Source organism: Trichomycterus rosablanca, chromosome 14 (genome assembly GCF_030014385.1).
Source record: "Trichomycterus rosablanca isolate fTriRos1 chromosome 14, fTriRos1.hap1, whole genome shotgun sequence".
Taxonomy (NCBI): Eukaryota; Metazoa; Chordata; class Actinopteri; order Siluriformes; family Trichomycteridae; genus Trichomycterus; species Trichomycterus rosablanca.
This window is the reverse complement of record NC_086001.1, coordinates 24199378-24224551: the sequence shown is the minus strand read 5'-3', so window position 1 is coordinate 24224551 and position 25174 is coordinate 24199378. Positions and strand designations below refer to the sequence as shown.

Sequence of the window (25174 nt, the reverse complement as noted above, 5' to 3'; positions counted from 1 at the left end):
TTGCAGAAGAACTGTGGAATGTAGTCTAATCATCCTGGACTGGAATACCTGTTCAGAGGTGCCAGAAGTTGGTCGACTCCATGCAACACAGATCTCGGAAACAATCGTTATGCCACTCAATATTAGTTCAGTAATTTAAAGTAAAGTGAAACCTCAAACATTTTTGTTTTAGTTTATACATACATTTTTTTAGTTTTTGAAGAAAAATTCTGGCACTGCTATTTTTGAACAGCCTAATATTAATTTTTCTTATTTTTTTGTAAAGGATTAACACAAACTGGCTAAATTTTTTTAATGTTTTGATTTAGAATTGAAAGTGTAGTATTTTCAGTGCATTTGCATTAATGGAAATAAAAGTTATTATAATGATTTTGTGCTTTATTCACTTTTTTAAAATCACTGATATTTTTCTGAACACCACTGTATTTGTGTTGTTTTTTTTTTTTACGAAAGTTATTTAAAATGTAGCGAATTACAATTCTTAGTTAAAAAGTAAAATTACTGGTTGTAAAATCTACTTTTAAAAGTACAAGTACACAAAACAACTACTCAATTACAGTAACACGAGTAAAAGTAATTAGTTACTTTCCACCTCTGGCTACTGTTAATATTTTTCCCAATTGAACTGAAAACACAACCTGAATTGATGTTTAATTGTTCATTAAGACTTCACTAAGAGTTATTACCATCCAGCAAATGTAAAGCATATTTCTATATGAAGAGCATCTGTTTCCAGATAATATACACTGAGGTTTATGATCAACATAGTTGTGCAATAAAAGACACTCGTCCCTGGGTGGGCTTGAACCACCAACCTTTCGGTTAACAGCCGAACGCGCTAACCTATTGCGCCACAGAGACATGTGCGCAGCATTTTCATTGGATGGTACACATGGGTCACATGACTTGCTAATGTTTAAGTCTACCTTACAGTATCTCACAAAAGTAAGTGCACCCCTCACATTTCTGCAAATATTTTATTAAATCTTTTCATGGGACAACACAATAGAAATGAGACTTGGATATAACTTAAAGTAGTCAGTGTGCAGCTTGTATAGCAGTGTAGGTTTTTTGTTGGTTATCCTGGGTCGGTTCATGATGCAAGGGTACTAAAGAACAGCGCTGTGTATAAATAGGGCTTATACCCACCTGCTCTTTACACTGCTATAGAAGACTGCTATTTATATGAGCTAAGATCTCTTAAAGCATTTTATCACTATTGTGTGAGAGTGATGGGGTGGTAGTCATTCATACATGTGATGCTGGACTTCTTTGGGACTATAATAACATGAAACTGCTGCTTTTCTGGCACAATAACTTCCAAATTGATGTCTCGATGGCGGTAATTATTTGAATTATCAGATTATTTATGTACAGAGTAGTTAAAACCAGCTGTTGTGTTGTAAGTGCTGTAGGTTGTGATGTAGTTTTTCTGTTATTCCTCAGTGAAATTGATTCAAGTCAGGATTTCTCACTGTAAAGTTTTGCTTTGATCTTCACTGAAAGTGTGCAGATTCTCTAATGGTTTTTGTGCTGCCATGCAGCTGGTTGAATGGGGTTAGTGTAGAATTATGTACAAAGATCTACAGAGAATAGATGAACTGGCCGGTTAGCTGAGTTGGTTAGAGCGTGGTGCTAATAACGCCAGGTGAGCATGCGCTGCATATCAGGACTTTCTAACTTGAGTAATTTGATCTTTGACCACCCTGTTCTTCTACTATATTTAATTCTGGCTTCATTTCATCTAATGAATGTGACATGACCTTTATAAATGGTTACAATACATTTTTTCAATGGCATAATAAGTAAATAAATAAAAAGAGAACTGCTGTGTAATATAGTGAATTCTTGCACTGCACATGGCAGAAGACTAAAAGAAATTTAGACGGTGTAGAATAAAAGTATTAGGAAAGTATGAGGTTAAAAGCATCAGCTTTTATTTATTCTTAAAAGACAAATACATGAACCTCAGTCATCTCACAGGAAGATCTGTTCTGCTCATCAACAGTAAAGCTCTCCATCGTCAGTGTAGAATCAGGTATGTGGGTATATGCCCTGCTCTTGGACTTCAGCTGGGTAGCTCAGTTGATTAGAGCGTGGTGCTAGTAATGCCAAGGTTGTGGGTTCGATCCCTGTTTGGCCCACTCCAACTTTTGGACTTAAACTAACAAACAAGTGAGCCTTCTCTAACTAGCAGTTCCTATTGACCTGGGTTTCAAATGTTGTCTCTGACAAGTGTGAGATCTTTTTAATGCCCCTCTCATTCAAGTCAGAAACTTATTTGCCCTTCAGTAAACGTTAGCAAGTCATGTAACCTGTGTGTACCATCCAATGAAACAGCTGTGCGTGTGTCTTTGTGGCGCAATCGGGTAGCGAGTTAGGCTGTTAACCGAAAGCTTGGTGGTTCGAGCCCACCTGGGGACGAGTGCCTTTTATTGCACAACCTGCCTGTTGATCAAACGGATATGAGACACAACAACAATGTGTAGTCCCACAGAATAGTGGAAATAAGTAACTGAAATACATCCAGTAAACAACAGTCCTACAAGCACAAACATCCACCTGATAAGTCACCGGAGACCGGCTGTCCAAAGTGGAAAAACATCCTTTTGGTTTCTGTTGACGTTAAATAAAGACACTCACCCAACGTGGGGCTCGAATCCACAACCCTGAGATTAAGAGTCTCATGCTCTACCGACTGAGCTAGCCAGGCTTAAGCAGCATGTCAGAACAGACAGCTCATCGGTCAGACCATCAGAGAGATGTAGGTTTAATTCACTAACATCACGACCAGATTAAGAACTAATTCACAGTTTACAAACAAACACAATTCAGAATAAGCAACAGACACAGACTTAGACTGCGTCCGAAATCGCATACTTACTGAGTTTGTACTAGATTGGAGGAAGAATGCACCGCTCAGCCAGTAAAGAAGTATGTACTTTCAGTACAGAAGTGTGCAGTATGCACACAACAACCGTACGTACTACGTCCACCATCTTACGAACGTCAAGTGACCATAGTTACAGACTGCATGCTCATTTCAAACTCCACTCGCCAAAATTTTGGGTATTTATCTCTTTATTTGCGCCACTTACTGATTAATCTATAGTCATGTATCCCGACTCCACACTGAGATGGCAGAGAGAAGTAAATCACAGAAGAGAACTAAGAAAGTTATTGATTTTTTACCTCAGAAACAATGTAAGTACTGCTAACCTCTTTAGCAACAGTATACTACATTACCATGATTAGACTAATACAATGAAAATAAATGACAAAATGATAGATCTGACACATTAATAATTACAGTAGAATAATTTTTCGAAAATCGTCTGTGCACAACTGGGTTATTATCGTTAACGAAAACGAACGAAATAACGAAAACTGGAATTGAAAAAAACATCTTCGTTAACTGAAATAAATAAAAACGGTAATTAAAAGAAAAAAACGATAACTAACTGAAACTGTATTAGGCGTTTACAAAACTAACTAAAACATACAATAAAATTATAGAGAGAATACCCTTCGTTTTCGTGTTTGTCAATTTATTTATGAGCATTGTGAACTGATATGAAATCGATGTTTCCACTCGAGCAGTTTTACGTTAGCTACCGGCCTTTCCCAATCCGCTCCCTCCTCACTAACACTCCACTACAGAGGGACACTCCACGTGAACGCGCAAATGGAGGCGGATACCCCTTTTCCACCGACGCGGCACGGAGCCCGTTCAGGTTCCCGAACTTGACTTTGAACCGGTTCCGCGTGTTTCCACCGGAAAAAAAGAAGTTCCAGACAGTGAACTAGCCGGCCAATCTGGCACTACAGAATACTTGGTTTTTTAGCACAAACCGTGACATCCGTCTGTGGGCGTGTCGTGTTGTACAGCATAGCGTTAGCAACAATGGCGTCCGCTGGGGTCTCGTATGGAGCGTAATGCTGCATTTTTATCTTTTAAACTTCACCCGATTACATTTTGAGCCAGTTTGCCGCTGATATTTTCAAAGCGTCTTTAAAAAGGTGAATTGTGTGATATTACGAGATAAAAGTGACCCGGACAGAACAGAAAACGCTTAACGTGAAAAATAAAGCATGAAGTAGAGGTGGGCGGTATCGATAATATCGATACAAACGCTAGTATTAATATTGAGCAATACTCGTGTAAAAAGATCGATACTCAAGCTTTTTTCCTTTCCCGCACGCACTGACTGCTGCGCACGCGGATTCATCACAGTCTTTGTCTGTAAGAGCAGCGCACCCTCCTCCCCCCTCTCGTCTTTTGTTGTTGCACCGTCACGTGGCTCAGCGGCGCCAGCCAAACAGCCATGCAGGTAGGCTCAGCCTGGCCCGCCCACTCAGCGCTCTCCTCAGAAAAAACAGAATAAGTTTGAAACTGTTTACAGTATTTGTTGTGGTGTGTTAATTTTGTTGTATTGTGGTTTGTCAGCCCTCTACCTCAGGAGATTTTGTTTTAAGTTGTGTTGAGTGATATTTTTTTATTTTGTTTATTTAAGAAAAAACAGAATTGCACTGAAAGGAAGAAAATTCCTTATTTTTTATTGTTTTTCCTAAGAACAATTCTATTTGAAAAAAGAAACAAAGAAAGAAAGAACTAGAAAAGATGTCTAGTGAGGGGAGAATTTTTATTTTATTTTTGTATTGTGGTTTCTCCTTTTCTACCTCAAAAAAGATTTATTTTCCTAATGTTAAGGCAAACTTTGTTTTGTTACTGTTCCATTGTTTCTAAACAAAAATGTTGATTGTGATAATAAAGTATTTTGTTGTCACGTACAATGTTTGGCGAAATTCTATCCTAGGCCTTTTGGATCCATAGGACCTATGAAGCTTAAATATTAAAAAGTATCGGTATTGGTATCGATATCGGCGATACTGGCCCTGCATTTACTTGGTATCGGATCGATACCAAAATTCCCGGTATCGCCCACCTCTAGCGTGAAGCTTTTTCAACTCCCCGAGCTGCATAAACACACGTGAAGTAAATCCAGATAAACACAGATACATGTGGTATTTTAGAGTAGATTTGATGTTTATTTCACACAGATGTTTGTTCGTGTTGTGGAACTTTAGTGATGTTTCACCGCTCAAGCTGAGCACTGAGCTAATCGGCTATTTGCGCCGAGAGTCGCGGTAAAACCGAAGCGCAAAACTCTTCTCACGTTAATGAACTAAAGAAAACAACAACTGAGACAAACACGGATGTTAGCATTAATGCCGTCAGCTGGGTCTCGTATGGAGCTTATCACTGCATTTTTAACTTTTAAACTTCACCTGATTAAATGTTTAGCCAGTTTGCAGCTGACATTTTCATAGTGCATTTAAAAAGATGAACTGTGTGATATAACGAGATAAAAGTGATCCGGACAGAACGAAAAATGCTTAATGTGAATAATAAAGCATGAAACTTTTTCAACTCCCCGAGCTGCATAAACACCACACATGATGTAAATCCAGTTAAACACAGATACATGTGGTATTTTAGAGTAGATTTGATGGTTATTTCACACAGATTGATGTTTGTGTTGTGGAACTTTAGTGATCTTTTATCGCTCAAGCCGGGCGCTGAGTAAATCGGCTATCTGTGCCGAGTCGCGGTGAAACCGAAGCGCAAAACGCTTCTCACATCAATGAAGTAAAGAAAACAACAACTGAGACAAACACAGATGTTTATTCGTGATGTGGAACTTTAATGATGTTTTATCGCTCGAGTCGAGCGCTAAGTAAATCCGCTATTTGTGCTGAGAGTCGCGGTGAAAGCGAAGCGCAAAACTCTTCTCACATCAGTGAACTAAAGAAAACAACAACTGATACAAACACGTCACGTCTTCTTATCACAGATAGTTAGATTGATGCTTTTTACATAAAAACTAACATCAGTAACAGCAGCACTAATGCTCGCACATAATCCACACACTCCGCCATTACCACTCTTAACAAGTAAGTAACACCCATCGTTGATGACGCAGGCTTGGTTCTCAAAAACTGGTGGAAACGCGCGTCGGTTCTCTACAGAACACCAAGGTTCAGAGAAACCTGAACAGAACTGGTTCTAGAACCACGTTTTTTTTGGTGGAAAAGGGGTAGGAGTGGAGAGGGGGAGTGAGTAGGGAGCGGATTGAGATTGGTCCCTGACGGCACTTCATGTTTACATTCCGTTTCTGCTCACCACGTTAGCCTGCAAAATAATGACAGCAAAAGTTAAGTTTATGTTTTTCTCAAATTAACAGGGCTCTCAAGTTTTCAAGTTTGCTTGGAGTGAGTTGGTGGAGTGAGTGAGTTGGAGTGAGTTGGATGTTGTCAGAGGTTGTTCTGTCGATGTCGGGGGGGGGGGGGCTTGAACAGCAGTGGTCATTGTCTCTTCACTTTACACTAAATTCTGTAATATTAAATACATTGTTTTAGCTATGCCTTTCTAAACAAACAAACAGACAAATTAAATAAAGAAAAACAAATGGGCCCCTTGAACAGTGGTGGTTATTCTGTCCCTCTGTGTGTGTTTGTGTTTATGAGTGATGTTGTGTGTTGTAAGTGTTGGTGGCAGATTTTGATGCCTTGATGACCGATGTTCTCCCATTTAAAGCACTGTGGTTCAATGTCCATTAATGAGTTCCATCCAGTGCCAAACGTGTTCCTGGTTTTTGTTTTATTAAGCCCCACCATGGAAAAAACCCTCTCTGCATCTGCATTTGAGTGAGGCAGAACTAATACCAGTTTGGCAGTCGTAGACAGCCTCGAAAATCTGCTCATACCAGTCACCTTTGAAAAAAAATGAACCAAGGAAGCCTAATTACACTCCTACAGATTTTTGCAGTTATTAAGTTGCTCATGTCAATGGGCGTGTGCTATATACAACCCCTGGCAAAAATTATGGAATCACCACTCTTGGAAGATGTTCTGTCAATTGTTTAATTTTGTAGAAAAGAAATTAATCACAGACATGCCACAAAACTATCATTTTTCAAAATGTCAACCTTCTGGCATTAAGAAACAATAAAAAAAAGAAACAAATATAATAGTTGTGGTCAGTCACAATTGCTTTTTTTAGATCAAGTAGAGGAAAAAAATATGGAATCACTCAAATCTGAGGAAAAAATTATGGAATCACTCTGTAATTTGCAGTTTAAAAACAAAACATCTGCAGCAGATTAGATTTGCTAATTATTCTTCAGTTTAAAAAGAGTGCTTACACCTCGGAGAGCTGTTGCACAAAGCAGATTGTCATGAATCATGGTTCCAACACAAGATATGTCAGTTGAAACAAATGAGAGGATTATAAAACTCCTTCAAGAAGATAAATCATTGTGGAATGTCACAAAAGATGTTGGTTGTTCCCAGTAAGCTGTGTTTAAAATCTGGACCAAGTACAAACAAAATGGGAAGGTTGTAAAAGGGAAGCATACTGGTAGACCAAGTAAGACATCAAAGCATCAAGATAGAAAACTTAAAGCAATATGTCTTGAAAACAGAAAATGCACAACAAAACAAATGAGAAACAAGTGGCCGGAAAGTGGAGTCAATGTCTGTGACTGAACTGTAAGAATTCACCTAAAAGAAATGGGATTTACATACAGAAAAGCCAAACAAAAGCCATCATTAACACCTAAAAAGAAAAGAACAAGGTTAAAGTAGGCTAAAGAAAAGCAATCGTGGACTGTGGGTGACTGGATAAAAGTGATCTTCAGTGATGAATCGCGAATCTGCATTGGGCAAGGTGATGATGCTGGAACTTTTGTTTGGTGTCTGTCCAATGAAATTTATGAAGATAACTGCCTAAAGAAAACATGTTAATTTCCACAGTTGTTGATGATATGGGCCTGCATGTCGAGTAAAGGCACAGGGGAGATGGTCTTCAATAAATGCCAAAGTCCACATTGAAATTTTGGACGCTTTTCTTATTCCATCAGTTGAAAGGATGTTTGGTGATGATTACTTCATTTTTCAAGATGATAATGCATCTTGCCATAGGGCAAAGGACGTGAAAACTTTCCTTCAAGAAAACATATAATGTCAATGGCATGGCCTGCAAATAGTCCGGATCTCAATCCATTTGAAAACCTCTGGTGGAAATTGAAGAAAATGGTCAATGACAAGGTTCCAACCTGCAAAGCTGATCTGGCAACAGCAATAAGAGACAGTTGAAGGCAGATTGATGAAGAATACTGTTTGTCATTAGTTAACTCCATGCCTCAGAGAGTTTAAACCATTATAAAAGCCAGAGGTGGTGCAACAAAGTAATAATGGTGCAGTGTTTTCTAATGATTCCATAATTTTTTCCTCAGATTTGAGTGATTCCATATTTTTTTCCTCTACTTGATCTAAAAAAAAGCAATTGTGACTGACCACAACTATTATATTTGTTTCTTTTTTTTATTGTTTCTTAATGCCAGAGGGTTGACAGTTTGAGAAATGATAGTTTTGTGGCATGTCTGTGATTTATTTTTTTTCTACAAAATTAAACAATTGAAAGAACATCTTCCAAGAGTGGTGATTCCATAATTTTTGCCAGGGGTTGTATATATACACAATGTCAAACATGTCTGGGTCTTGGGGCATAGAGATGTCCATCCAGGAACTCCTCACCCAGCAACAAGAAATTCTATTTTCTGATTGGCTGAGAAATTCTATTTTCTGATTGGCCGATAGGTCGCAAATTTAAGACAGCGGTATGAGCGCAGAGTAGTCTGCCTTTGACTCGTGTGTAGGATAGATTATAGTCATTTCTGTGCGGCGAAGTTAATAATTTCTCAGCGTAAGAAATACCATGTGTGAGCGTGTGAGCGTGTGAGCTTGTTGAAATGCGTGTGTCTCACGCTCAATGCGTGAGACTTGAGAGCCCTGAATTAAGCTCCCTGATGTGTGTCTCATGAATTAGTTTATATTATTATTATTAGGGCTGTCGTTAATCGCGTTAATTAATTAATCGCGTTAAAGGCGTTACATTTTAATCGCGATTAAAAAAAATTAATCAAGATGAAAATTTTTTATCAAACTATTTTTATTGAGCTGTTTGTGTCATGTAAATATGCGTCTCTGTTGTAATTTTCAGTATTACACACATTTTGCACTTTAGGCTGCTATCTTGTGGACTGTTACAGTTTTTGTGGACAGGTGGTTGTTTAACATTAATTGAATAAATTTTATCAAATGGTATCTTTTGTTGAGTTTTTATTACACAATACTTACTCTGACCTTTTTAAATCCTGCACCTGAAAAATAACCCAAAGTATAAAAGAACCAAAACTAAGCATTAAAAAATAATTAAAACTAATAAAAACTAGCAAACCCACTCTAAAAAATAATTAAAACTAACTAAAAAAAAAGTCACAACGAAATAAAACTAAACTATAATGAAAAATCCAAAACTATTATAACCTTGGTGCACAACATTAGTAGGGCTGTCAGAGGGCTCGTCAGGAGGATCATCACCCTACCAACTGGTGATGAACTACAGCTGTGTAGGAGCTGAGTTTGCCCACTTGGCCGGATCCGAATGTTTTAGAGTGGCAGTTGGTGTTACTGATGGGTGCAAAGCATACATTAAAAAGAAAATTCTTTATTTCTATTATTTGCCAACACATTTTCTTTCTCACAACATACAATAATACTACAACACTTTTTGATTTTCCTCTCTCTGGTGCGCCTCTTGCTCTCTCTTCTCCTCTCGTTCTCTTCTTTCCCTTTCTATTCTTTCCTCTCTCTCCTCAGCCTCTCTCCATCTTCTCTCCTTGTTCTCTGCTGCTTCTATCTCCCTCTCATTTTCTTTTTCTTCCATCTCCCTCAGATACGCAACTAAATCTTTCTCCCCTCGTCTCTTTTTGGCTGGGGTTTCCATGCTTCTCGAGGATGGTGAAGCTATAGCAGTATCCTGGCCAGATGAGGAAATAAGTGTCGGTGGGTTAATTGATGGTCTCCCACCTATTGCCTCATCCATATCCACGTACCATTTCCAGGATGCTGCTGTTGCTTCACCATCCTCTGTACTTACCCCAGTAGGTGGACACTTAAGTTCCTACAAGATTCATAACCACAGTACAAGGACCTTAACTTGTATTACAAATCTTTTCTGATATTTTTACTGAAGATCTTACCAACAAACGAAGCTTATTTTGTATTTTTGTTTGAGGTTCTCCCACTTCTTCTTCACATAAGTGGGAGTCACCTTCCCCTGCAGTTGGTTCTCCAACACAAAGGCTCTACAATATAATGCACATGACAGTTATTAATGTATATAGCATACACTGCTTCAAAAAAAGTTTGGTCATTAAAAGTTTTTAATGCTTTGAAAAAATTTGCAAAACTTGAATAATAGAACTTGTCTTTATACCACCCTTTGTAATTATTATTATGCATAAGATGAAACACAAATTTTGTTACGTCAAACAAACAGTCACTTACTCAAACCCTCGAACCGCTGCATTCCGTTTTCCGGTGAAGAGGGCCTGGTTGGCCACTCTCCACCGGATAAGATTTTTAGTGTCTTCATCAGACCCTGCAATATCAAACATTAGTTTTAAAAGAGATTTCTAATGTGACTGTGTAGCAACATTACAACAATCATGAATATTTAGCCTCAACAACCCCAAAGCTAGATATATCTACTTTCCTAAAGATAGTTTAGGATAGCCCATCACTAGCATTACAGATCAAATTAAATGAATCTATAGATAGATCATTTATTACAGCAGCTCAATATATATTAATGCAAAGTATTATAGTAAGCAAGTATTAAAGTATGCAAGTATTAAAATTTGCAAGTATTAAAATACAAAAGTATTAAGTACACATGTAATGTTGTACAACACTATGTAGTTAAATACATTGAATAAAAAGTAGTATATCGCTTTTATTGTCCTACCAGAATGACAACGTTTGAAGCCCAGGGCAATAGGACCTGCTAGTTAGAGAAGGATAACTTGTTTGTTAGTTTAAGTCCAAAAGGGGGTGTGGCCCGTATGGGGATCGAACCCACGACCTTGGCGTTATTAGCACCACGCTCTAACCAACTGAGCTAACCGGCCGATGTACAAGGGCAGGTCATATACCCACATACCCGATTCTACACTGACAGCCCTTCAGTTATGGAGCTGCCACACAGAAACGATGGAGCTTTACTGTTGTTGAGCAGAACAGATCTTCGTGTGAGATGTGAAATGAAGCCAGAATTAAAGATGGTAGAAGAACAGGGTGATATTCTTACTTCCAGTTATTAAATTACTCAGGTTAGAAAGTCCTGATACACAGCATATGCTCAACTGACTCTCTCTCAGCCATGCTACCTTTAATCATTAAAGTGGGTGTGGCCCATACGGGGATCGAACCCGCGACCTTGGCGTTATTAGCACCACGCTCTAACCAACTGAGCTAACCGGCCAATTCATCTGTTCTCTGTTTAGATCTTTGTACATAATTCTACACTAACCCCATTCAACCAGCAGCACAAAAACCATTTGAGATTCTGCACACTTTCAGTGAAGATCTGTAGAAATGAGCGGCTACTAAACTGAATTTGGTTGTTATTGCACCAGAAATGCAGCAGTTTCATGTTATTTTAATGATCCGAGATCTCAGTCCTACTTCAGACATCACTGTCTAGTCATTTCTTATGTTCAGACTTTCTTAATACACATCTAAGAGGTTTTGTGGGTTCTTATATGTGTGAACTATCTAAACTATACTGTATTGTGGTACATTCATTCAGCCTTCATCAGTTTATCTCTGCTCATTCAGCCTACAGCAGTTTAGACCCGCCCACTTAACCACCAATTTGCCTCCACAGTGAGCCTGTATAGAGAGAGAGATTTTATTTTTAAAATTACTTTTTATTACAACGTGCAAATAAACAAATTACTTAAAAAAAAAAAAAAAAAAAAAAAAAAAAAAAAAAAATTATCAAAATATAAACAAAGTCTACTTTGGTCAACTTTTTTTGCTGAACAAAAACTGTAATAATGCATTGAAAACAAAACAAGACAGTAAAGATAAAGTCATATATCCACCATAAACCAAATATTTACAAATATCTTCTTCCCAAGATGATGCAAAATAAATGCAAAAAAAGTTGACCAAAGTAGACTTTGTAGGGTTCAAAGCTTATACGTCCACTTCAACTGAATCAGAGTTATTCCGTATAATGCAGTCCTTATCCATACCCTTAGTTAGTCCTTATTAAAGTTGAATGTCCTTTTTCAAAATCCATCAGTTAATAATGTGTAGTTGATTCCCGAACAAACTCCTTTTCTACAGAAGTAGTAATATTAATGCATTAGCAATGAAAATATACAAAGGAAATTAGCATATAGCATTAGCATCTACCTTCCATAATATTTCCAAAAAGAGAAATTATCCCAAGAATAATGATAATCAAAACACAGTTTGCAGTACAGTAATCCCTCGCTATATCGCGCTTCGACTTTTGCGGCTTCACTCTATCGCGGATTTTATTTGCAAGCATGTCTAAATATAAATCACGGATTCTTCGCTGGTTTGTGGATTTCTGCAGACAAGGGGTGTGTTTGAAAAGCTAGTGAGCTCTCTACATAGACGCATTTTATGTCATCCTGTGCACGCTCCCGATTAGGAGGCTGTTCCAAATCCTAGATGCCTTAATATCCTCACTTCTTAACATTTCAACGTTATTTTCACTCAAGAATGAGTGAGCATCCGACGCTGCCTTAGTGATCAAGGCAATCCCAGAATTCATTGCGGGTCAGGCGCTCTTCTCTCACAGAAAAATAAACATGGCTGACTGTGCGGACAAACGAATGGAGTTCTTTTCAAACGTAAATAAAATATTACTGATTTTTAACTTGTATAAACTTGTACCGAGTGTTTTTATTTGCAAGTTCGGGCTTGTCAGGAAATGTAACCGTTATCGGTACATGAAGGGAGATATTATATTGATGTTAGCATGCTGTGCTACCTCAATCCATTGGTTTTAATGACAAGATGCTAAATGCTAAACCCGATGGAATCGGGTTATAAAAATAACCATATAAACACATGGTTTTTACTTCGCGGATTTTCACCTTTCGCGGAGGGTTCTGGAACACAACCCCCGCGATCGAGGAGGGATTACTGTACTTACATCTAGGCATAAAACATCAAAGTTTCCTAGGAAAGGAGTCTTTAAATCTTCAAAAAGATGAAAAATGCAAAGCAGCACACCAAGTAGCAAACCGCTTTTGCTTCCATCAGGAAAATGCTGTGTCTACTTCTTTTCACAAAAGAAAACATGGGTAATTCCCTCTCTATTGCCCCCTAAGGGAGACCATGGGAACTGACCAAATGTAACTCTATGGTGTTAGCCACCATGCCTGTTACAGTATTATACTGTTGTGTATACAGCTGTGCATGTGTCTCTGTGGCGCAATCGGTTAGCGCGTTCGGCTGTTAACCGAAAGGTTGGTGGTTCGAGCCCACCCAGGGACGAGTGCCTTTTATTGCACAACCATGTCTGATGATCAGACGATTAAACCTCAGTGTATATTATCTCATATAGAAATATGCTTTACATATGCTTTGCTTGATGGCAATAACTCTTAGTGAAATCTTAATGAACAGTTAAAACATCAATTCAGGTTTAGTTCAATTGGGGAAAAATATTAACAGTAGCTCAACACGTACAAATCCTACAATCATTCCACAAAGTTCACAAACATGATTTAATGAGTGAAAACTTGAGGTTTGGAGCCCCTCTGGTGTGCAGACTGGTACTGTGTATCAGCACTACTTACTGTGTGCAGGACCTGAGTCGTATCTGCTCCAGTCACTGGTTGGCGGCATTTAGCTCAGTCAAGAACTTTAAGAAATATATAGTTTAGATACTGTAGTTCACACATATAAGAACCCACAAAACCTATTAGATGTGTATTAAGAAAGTCTGTTTCAGCTGCTTAAATGGGGACAGTGTAGATTTATGTACAAAGATCTAAAGAGCATTGATGAACTGGCTGGTTAGCTCAGTTGTTTAGAGTGTGGTGCTAATAATGCCAAGGTCATGGGTTTGATCCCTGTACGGGCCACACCCACTTTTGGACATAAACTAACAAGCAAGTAATCCTTTTCTAACTAGCAGGTCCTATTGACCTGGACTTCAAACGTTGTCTCTGACAAGTGTGAGATCTTTTTAATGCCCCTCTCATTCAGGTCAGAAACATGCCATTATTTCAATCTGCCAAACTTAATTGCCCTTCTGTAAATGGTTTAATGTGCACACTGCTGCTACTGGCTTGTTCTTCTTTTCTACAATGTAAGTTCATACCTTCAGGTTCATGTTATTTGAGATCTCTACATAGATTTCTTCCTCATGTGCAGAAAGACGCAGTTCAGTTTGAGTCGATTCACTAAGTTGATAGTACTCAGCAATGAGCCGTTAGAAGCTGAAGGAATCGATTCTTTTTGATGAAGTCAACATTTTATATGTTATACAAAATACTTAAAAGAGTCAGATCACTATCGTTAGCTGTCATTTAAAAATTAATCGCAGGTCAATACAGAGACAAACCATCTCATCTAATACAAAATAGAATAAATAATGTATAACAGTTTAATGATGCACCATACATACAGTGAAGCAAAACACAAAACCTCTAAACTTGTAAAAAGCTTCACTTAAATAATAATGAAATGTCAAAAATACATCAAATCACCTAAATAATTATCTACATAACACATACAGCAAAAACATGTGAATGTGGAAGCATGTGTGTGTATTGTGTGTGTGTATGCTTATGAATATTAATATAATAGATACGTATGTTAGACATGCATAGATACGTGAAGTGATGTAGACACACATAACTCCTCAGCAATAATAATGATACACTATGTGGCCAAAATTATTTGGACACCTTACCATGAGCTTGTTGGATCTCATTTCAAAAACACACAGTATTAAAATCAAGTGACTTCTGTGTGATCATTAGTGACTTGTGATCTGCTGAACAGGTGCACAAACATCAAATCATCTGCTTCAGAGCGACATGGAGGGATGGGCCAACTGCGTCCTGAATTTTCCAACAGTGGAACGTTTTGTTGTGATTTTGATACTTGGGTGGCAATGTTTAACTAAAATTACTTTTATTTAGTGTTTAAAACTTCTAAATTACCTCAGTTTTGTCAATTGATTTCAGTCAATTATATCAATCACATAAGTTTAAATCACTTGAGATGTAAAAGTAAAGTCTGAAGTTGAATATTTACTCAGCAAATGGTAAATCATTACGTTTAGTTTTTGTGGTGTCAGGGTTCCATGGTGTAATGGTTAGCACTCTGGGCTCTGAGTTCAAATCTTGGTGGGACCTTACTGCTTTTATTTGGGGCCCGGTGTGAGGTCCAAGATTGAGAAACATTAGCAGTTTCAGGATGGTAGCATTCAGCGCATGTGCAGTACAACAGAGCATCACAATTGCTTGTGCTAGTTTAGAGTCACCTTAAATGACATGTTAATTTCCATCCATTCATCCAGCTTGAATATCATAATACCACTAGTAGTGTTATAGTGTTCCACATGTGACTGCTCCATCCCAAAATATAATCGCAAATCATTGTTTACAGCGACATCTAACAGCCAACTTGCTCTTAAATGACTAATTATTAACTTTTTGGCTTTATTTACTCAGCAAATGGCAAGTTTCATTTGGGAGCCGGTGTGAGTTCCAAGGTTTAGAAACTTTAGCAGTTTCAGGATGGTAGCGTTCAGCGCATGTGCAAGTACAACAGAGCGCTTGTGGGGTGTAGACCACGATTACTTGTGCTAGTTGTGTCGACCAAGCAGATCACCATTCAGGAAGGTATATCAGTGCCAAAATACGAGCCAGTTTGTTCAGTAAAACTTTATAAGCCAACAGCAGCGAATAAACTTAAGAGTCACCTTAGATTACATGTTAACTTCCATCTACCCATCTACAGATTTGTGACTTTATTATTAAATTGTTGTTGTTGTGTTTGTTGTTATTTTTTAACTGTTCTTGTTTTCAAGTGTAAAACCATAAACAGCACCGTCTATAAATAAATGAATCACCTTGTGCTTCCACTTGAGATTTTTGTTTACGTGAACAATGTCAGAAATTTGATGAGCTTGATTAGTTTGTAATATGTGTTAAGATGATTAAATTTTAAGTTTTTATTTATTTATTTTAGTTTCAATACAACGTGACACCGGCAAGATAAAGAAAGCAAAAATAAAGTGTCTCAAGTGTTCTTGTAATGTGTTGTAGACCTGCAATGGCGACTCTTTTTGGTATACGGGAAAGAAAAGGCCGAATGCAGGTGAAAATGTGTTATTTGGCAACCAGCACTGTAAATATTGGACAGAACACATGATGGGTTATTTTAACTTGTTGGGTTGTGCAGTTTAACCATTGTGCTGGATTAAATACATTTAAGAAAATACAGCATTAAAGCATAATCTCATTAAAATACACTACAATTTAACACTATAATACAATACAGTGACAGTAAGTCTGTGTCTGTTTCTGTTACTTATTCTGAATTGTGTTTGTTTGTAAACTGTGAATTAGTTCTTTATCTGGTTGTGATGTTAATGAATTAAACCTACATCTCTCTGATGCTCTGACCAATGAGCTGTCTGTTCTGACCTGCTGTTTGAGCCCGACTAGCTCAGTTGGTAGTGCATGAGACTCTTAATCTCAGGGTTGTGGGTTCGAGCCCCACATTGGGTGAGTATCTTCATTTAACAGCTACTGAAACCAAAAGAACGTTCTTCCACTTTGGACAGCCGGTCTCAACTTAGTGAATATTTGTGCTTGTAGGACTGCTGTTTACTGGATGTTTTCAGTTACTTATTTCCACTATTCTGTGGGACTACACGTTGTTGTTGTGTCTCATATCCATTTGATCAACAGGCAGGTTGTGCAATAAAAGGCCTGGGTGAGCTCGAACCACCAACCTTTCAGTTAACAGCCGAACACGCTAACCGATTGCACCACAGAGACACAGACGTTTCATTGGATGGTACACATGGGTCACATGACTGGCTAAGGTTTACCTCAGGCTATACCACCCTGTTATTCTGCCGTCTTTAATTCTGGCTTTATTTCACCTAATAAACGTGATATGACCTTTATAAATGCTTATGTGACAGAGTGGTCATTTGGACGTGGTGTGGTTTAGTTAAAGTTTAGGTTAAAGTTGCTCGACAACGCCACCTAGGGGAATTTCACCCCTAGGAATATTTATATAACGGGCACTTAAGGCCCAGAAAGAAAGACACCCAGGTTCGAACACACTTGGAGACCAGAGATGTACTTCCAATACTTAGTTAATTTTATTAACAATTGTTTACAAAATTCTCCACATGACAAGCCACATTCTAAAACAGACACAATTAGTATAAAATGATTAGCCACATCACATTTAATACTCTATGGGTCCATTTACAATTTATGAACAAAACTGAGGCAGAAGGAACAGGGCTGAGGGCTTACCACGGCAGCGGAAAATATGGAAGTAAAGAAATCTCCTACACTACACACCACACGTGATCACACCGCACACCTCAATAACACCCAACGTGCTCTAGACTGCAGGGCAAGTGAAAAGGTTCCACCACCAAAGTCTGTCTGCCTCCTGCTTTGGCCCAAAGCTCCTGTTCAACCAGAGGAAAAGAAAGAAAACAAATAATTCTCCAATACAATAAACCATAAATTAAAATAAATGAAAACAATCATATAAACAAAATGTATTTATACAAAACAATAACTCAAAATACGACTCAGACGAAACAGTAGTTCCAGCAGAACACTATTGCCGGCAAAACAGTCTCTCAGGCAAAACAGCAGCACGCAGGAAACTGGAACCGAACCAGCATGATCCAGGCTAAAAGACCAGGATACAGCAATGCAGTTTTCAGCGCAGTGAAAGTCAGAGTACAGACCAGCAGGCACAACAGCTACCGTAGTCACAGTAGTGTAATGTAGCCGCTATTTCCACTCGACTGGCGGCGAAACACGCCAACAGAAACGCAGAGAGAACCCGCAACATAGCACCGGTACTACAAACACAAGCCCACATGGCTTTTAATCGTTAAGAAGCGATTCACCGGGAGACACGAAGTGCACCACAGGTAGTCAACCAATGCCCATACTTATAGCATGGGAAAGGACCGCCCAGCAATTTAAAGGTACCTAAAAATCATCCTCAGCTGGAGAGCAATTTAGATCAAATCAACACAAAACCCCATCCTGCTACAATACGTTTTTTTTTTTTTTTTTTTTAGCACCTGGTCAGGGTCACGGTGGATCCTTCTTTACTTGTTAACACTGAATGTAAATCAGGAACACATGCTGCACAGTTAGTTGAAGGTAACCAATTATCATTCAGTTTAGTTTTAAATAATACACACACATCTACTTTTTATGTCTCATCCTGCAACTGTTTCACATGCCTTTTCATTTAAAGAAATATTTTATAGGAGAGATGCTACATTTACCCGTCCTGCTCCTACTACAGGAAATTATAATGTACATATTACAATAAATAAATAATAATAACTCTGTTTAACTGCCTTGGACATTAGCTTTGATGAAGAAAAAGCCGCTGGGTCAGTGTGTAACAGGAGGTTTGGAGTGAAGGTGGGTGTGTGTGGATAAAAGCTTCCAGCACCTGGTATTCCCAGTCGGTCTCCCATCCAAGTACTAACCAGGACCGACCCTGCTTAGCTTTAAAACATGCGCGCCATGAACCAATCAGATTTCACATCATTAAACAAGTTTATTCCTTAATTATTTGTCTCTATACTAGAGGAGCGACTCGGTTCTTTTAGTTCATTTCAATAGAGTCGTTCAATAGAATCGGTTCGTTCCCCCCAACACTGTAGCTGAGAGATACAGGGCTAATGTAGATGTTTTACTGCTAAGCTGCTGTTCAACTCCAGTCCAGTTGGTGACGCTGGTGCGTCTTAAGTTGTTCTGCCAACCGCCATTAAACATCATAAGAAGAACAAGAAGCTGCTGTGTTTGTACTGTAGAGCCTCATCTGTAAGTAAAATATGTATTTAATTATAACCCTTATATTTAATTATAACCACATTCTAATTAATAATAAAACTAGAGTTCATAATAAAACATCACTGTGAGGATTTGAGGAGCTTTAACTCCAGTTTTATTTAAACACACAAACTTTTAGCTGCTCCGCTAACTGTTAGCATCACACATGATTCAGTACTGATGAACCGATTCATTGAACCGATGAATCAGTGGATTGTAACGGATTCAGAGTTTATTCATTATTAAATCTAACATTTTGATATAAACGCGTCACATTTTCAGCTTTGTTTACAGTTTTTAATGTTTGATAGAAACAGCGAGTTCTTGTAGCTTTGTTTACAGGTTGTTTTACAGGTTTATAGTAAAAGTTAAAAGTATTAGTACAGCACTGTTATTGGGAGTGGATGAGAAACTAGATGTAAAGAACATCAGACTTCATCATTTCACTTTGGGACACAAAACCACTTCCACCAAACTCAAAGGGTTGTTTCCCAGACAGGGATTAAGGCTTATAGTCCAGGACTACATTTAGCTTTAAATAGAGAATCTCCATTCAAAATGCTGTGTAGTCTAGGACTAGGCTTAATCCCTGTCTGTGAAACCAACCCAAAAAGTTCTATTAGAAGTCTTTTCTGTCTGATGCTGCTCAGTCCCACAATAGTTTCAACATTTTCACTCTGTTTACAGCCTCACAGCATTAAAAATAAACAGTTAAACAATCTGAAAGAGTATTCCTGGATTTCTCTTTAATAGGGAATAAAGTACATTTGTCTATCTGTCCGTCTGCCTGTCAGATCTTTTAATAATGCAGTCAGCAGAAGAGGGACACGTCACCCCAATAGATCTACAAAATGAAGGATTCCAAGAGAAACTAATAAAAAAGGAGGAGGAAGAAGATGGAAGTTACTTCTGTAAGTAAATGTGGAGCAATTTGCCATGTTAGTGCAGTACAGTGTGGTTAGTATAGTAGAAATAATAAGAGAATGTGGATAGTGGGATTAGAACCTGTACTGTACCGTACTGTCCTGTGTAGAAGTGCTGATACTTCCAGTCTGGATTAAATCTAAGTAGTATTTATTTGTGGTAACTAAACCCACAACCTTCAGTTTCCTCCAGTTGTTGAGTTCTTCTTCACATATTGATGAATTTCAGGTGAAGGATCTTTAATCCCTGTGGAACACGTCACCTCTGAGGAACACCTCACCCCAGAGGACCAACAGTGTGGAGGTTTCCAGATGAAGCCTGTGAAGAAGGAAGAACCTGAAGATAAAGATGAACTCAGTAAGATATTTTTTATCTTGAGTAAAATAAGATTTGGATGGAATAGAATCAGAGGAACCTGGGATGAAGCATCATACAGTGAAAGCTTGTATTGTGCTCATGCAGATCAGTGTGAGCAGGAAATGATGAATGCAGGATGAATCACGTTACAGGACTTTAGCATCAGATCTCAGTTTAACAATTACTAACAGTATTTATTATTTATAATGTTATAAATGTATTTGATATTTATAATGTTATAAATGTATTTATTATTTATAATGTTATAAATGTATTTGATTATTTATAATGTTATAAATGTATTTATTATTTATAATGTTATAAATGTATTTATTATTTATAATGTTATAAATGTATTTGATTATTTATAATGTTATAAATGTATTTGATATTTATAATGTTATAAATGTATTTATTATTTATAATGTTATAAATGTATTTGATTATTTATAATGTTATAAATGTATTTATTATTTATAATGTTATAAATGTATTTATTATTTATAATGTTATAAATGTATTTTATTATTTATAATTTTATAAATGTATTTAATTATTTATAATGTTATAAATGTATTTTATTATTTATAATGTTATAAATGTATTTAATTATTTATAATGTTATATATGTATTTTATTAATTATAATGTTATAAATGTTTTGGATTATTTATAATGTTATAAATGTATTTGATTATTTATATTGTTATAAATGTATTTGATTATTTATAATGTTATAAATGTATTTGATTATTTATAATGTTATAAATATATTTTATTAATTATAATGTTATAAATGTTTTGGATTATTTATAATGTTATAAATGTATTTGATTATTTATAATGTTATAAATGTATTTGATTATTTATAATGTTATAAATGTATTTGATTATTTATAATGTTATAAATGTATTTGATTTTTTATGTTATAAATGTATTTGATTTTTTATGTTATAAATGTATTTAATTATTTATAATGTTATAAATGTATTTGATTATTTATAATGTTATAAATATATTTTATTAATTATAATGTTATAAATGTTTTGGATTATTTATAATGTTATAAATATATTTTATTAATTATAATGTTATAAATGTATTTGATTATTTATAATGTTATAAATGTATTTGATTATTTATAATGTTATAAATGTATTTGATTATTTATAATGTTATGAATGTATTTGATTATTTATAATGTTATAAATGTATTTGATTTTTTATGTTATAAATGTATTAGATTTTTTTATAATGTTATAAATGTATTTGATTATTTATAATGTTATAAATGTATTTAATTATTTATAATGTTATAAATGTATTTGATTATTTATAATGTTATAAATGTATTTATTATTTATAATGTTATAAATGTATTTGATTATTTATAATGTTATAAATGTATTTGATTATTTATAATGTTATAAATGTATTTGATTATTTATAATGTTATAAATGTATATTATTATTTATAATGTTATAAATGTATTTATTATTTATAATGTTATAAATGTATTTGATTATTTATAATGTTATAAATGTATTTGATTATTTATAATGTTATAAATTTATTTGATTATTTATAATGTTATAAATTTATTTGATTATTTATAATGTTATAAATGTATTTATTATTTATAATGTTATAAATGTATTTGATTATTAATAATGTTATAAATGTATTTGATTATTTATAATGTTATAAATGTATTTATTATTTATAATGTTATAAATGTATTTGATTATTTATAATGTTATAAATGTATTTATTATTTATAATGTTATAAATGTATTTGATTATTTATAATGTTATAAATTTATTTGATTATTTATAATGTTATAAATGTATATTATTATTTATAATGTTATAAATGTATTTGATTATTTATAATGTTATAAATTTATTTGATTATTTATAATGTTATAAATTTATTTATTATTTATAATGTTATAAATGTATTTGATTATTTATAATGTTATAAATGTATTTGATTATTTATAATGTTATGAAGGTGTTTTATTATTTATAATGTTATAAATGTATTTGATTATTTATAATGTTATAAATTTATTTGATTATTTATAATGTTATAAATTTATTTATTATTTATAATGTTATAAATTTATTTATTATTTATAATGTTATAAATGTATTTGATTATTTATAATGTTATAAATGTATTTGATTATTTATAATGTTATAAATGTATTTGATTATTTATAATGTTATAAATGTATTTAATTGTTTATAATGTTATAAATGTATTTGATTATTTATAATGTTATAAATGTATTTGATTATTTATAATGTTATAAATGTATATCATTATTCATAATGTTATAATTGTATATTATTATTTGTAACGTTATAAATGTATTTGATTATTTATAATGTTATAAATGTATTTGATTATTTATAATGTTATAAATGTGTTTGATTATTTATAATGTCATAAATGTATTTGATTATTTATAATGTTATGAATGTATTTGATTATTTATAATGTTATAAATGTATATTATTATTTATAACGTTATAAAGATATTTGATTATTTATAATGTTATAAATGTGTTTGATTATTTATAATGTTATAAATGTATATTATTAATTATAACGTTTTAAAGATATTTGATTATTTATAATGTTATAAATGTGTTTGATTATTTATAATGTTATAAATGTATATTATTATTTGTAACGTTATAAATGTATTTGATTATTTATAATGTTATAAATGTATTCGATTATTTATAATGTTATAAATGTGTTTGATTATTTATAATGTTATAAATGTATTTGATTATTTATAATGTTATGAATGTATTTGCTTATTTATAATGTTATAAATGTATTTGATTATTTATAATGTTATAAATGTATTTGATTATTTATAATGTTATAAATGTATTTGGTTATTTATAATGTTATAAATGTATATTATTATTTATAATGTTATAAATGTATTTGATTATTTATAATGTTATAAATGTATTTGATTATTTATAATGTTATAAATGTATATTATTATTTGTAACGTTATAAATGTATTTGATTATTTATAATGTTATAAATTTATTTGATTATTTATAATGTTATAAATTTATTTATTATTTATAATGTTATAAATTTATTTATTATTTATAATGTTTTAAATGTATTTGATTATTTATAATGTTATAAATGTATTTGATTATTTATAATGTTATAAATGTATTTGATTATTTATAATGTTATGAAGGTGTTTTATTATTTATAATGTTATAAATGTATTTGATTATTTATAATGTTATAAATGTATTTAATTATTTATAATGTTATAAATGTATTTGATTATTTATATTGTTATAAATGTATTTGATTATTTATAATGTTATAAATGTATATCATTATTCATAATGTTATAATTGTATATTATTATTTGTAACGTTATAAATGTATTTGATTATTTATAATGTTATAAATGTATTTGATTATTTATAATGTTATAAATGTGTTTGATTATTTATAATGTTATAAATGTATTTGATTATTTATAATGTTATGAATGTATTTGATTATTTATAATGTTATAAATGTATATTATTATTTATAACGTTATAAAGATATTTGATTATTTATAATGTTATAAATGTATTTGATTATTTATAATGTTATAAATGTGTTTGATTATTTATAATGTTATAAATGTATATTATTATTTATAATGTTATCAATGTGTTTGATTATTTATAATGTTATAAATGTATTTGATTATTTATAATGTTATAAATGTATATTATTAATTATAACGTTTTAAAGATATTTGATTATTTATAATGTTATAAATGTGTTTGATTATTTATAATGTTATAAATGTATATTATTATTTGTAACGTTATAAATGTATTTGATTATTTATAATGTTATAAATGTATTCGATTATTTATAATGTTATAAATGTGTTTGATTATTTATAATGTTATAAATGTATTTGATTATTTATAATGTTATAAATGTATTTGCTTATTTATAATGTTATAAATGTATTTGATTATTTATAATGTTATAAATGTATTTGATTATTTATAATGTTATAAATGTATTTGGTTATTTATAATGTTATAAATGTATTTGATTATTTAAAATGTTATAAATGTATTTGATTATTTATAATGTTATAAATGTATATTATTATTTATAATGTTATAAATGTATTTGATTATTTATAATGTTATAAATGTTTTTGATTATTTATAATGTTATAAATGTATATTATTATTTGTAACGTTATAAATGTATTTGATTATTTATAATGTTATAAATGTATTTGATTATTTATAATGTTATAAATGTATTTGATTATTTATAATGTTATAAATGTATTTGGTTATTTATAATGTTATAAATGTATTTGATTATTTAAAATGTTATAAATGTATTTGATTATTTATAATGTTATAAATGTATATTATTATTTATAATGTTATAAATGTATTTGATTATTTATAATGTTATAAATGTATTTGATTATTTATAATGTTATAAATGTATTTGATTATTTATAATGTTATAAATGTATATTATTATTTATAATGTTATAAATGTATTTGATTATTTATAATGTTATAAATGTATTTGATTATTTATAATGTTATAAATGTATATTATTATTTGTAACGTTATAAATGTATTTGATTATTTATAATGTTATAAATGTATATTATTATTTATAATGTTATACATGTATTTGATTATTTATAATGTTATAAATGTATTTGATTATTTATAATGTTATAAATGTATATTATTATTTGTAACGTTATAAATGTATTTGATTATTTATAATGTTATAAATGTTTTTGATTATTTATAATGTTATAAATG

At 33.0% G+C, this 25174-nt stretch overlaps 4 non-coding genes and 1 pseudogene across 4 annotated transcripts; 2 read left to right on the top strand and 3 right to left on the bottom strand.

Moving 5' to 3' along the window:
- Positions 1 to 25174, top strand: part of LOC134325914 (zinc finger protein 208-like) — a 202452-nt pseudogene that overhangs the window by 138490 nt on the left and 38788 nt on the right.
- trnan-guu (transfer RNA asparagine (anticodon GUU)) lies at positions 788 to 861 on the bottom strand. The gene has a single exon. It is a non-coding gene; the product is annotated as a tRNA-Asn (tRNA).
- Positions 10963 to 11036, bottom strand: trnai-aau (transfer RNA isoleucine (anticodon AAU)). Its single transcript has one exon. It is a non-coding gene; the product is annotated as a tRNA-Ile (tRNA).
- Positions 11316 to 11389, bottom strand: trnai-aau (transfer RNA isoleucine (anticodon AAU)). The gene has a single exon. It is a non-coding gene; the product is annotated as a tRNA-Ile (tRNA).
- trnan-guu (transfer RNA asparagine (anticodon GUU)) lies at positions 13373 to 13446 on the top strand. Its single transcript has one exon. It is a non-coding gene; the product is annotated as a tRNA-Asn (tRNA).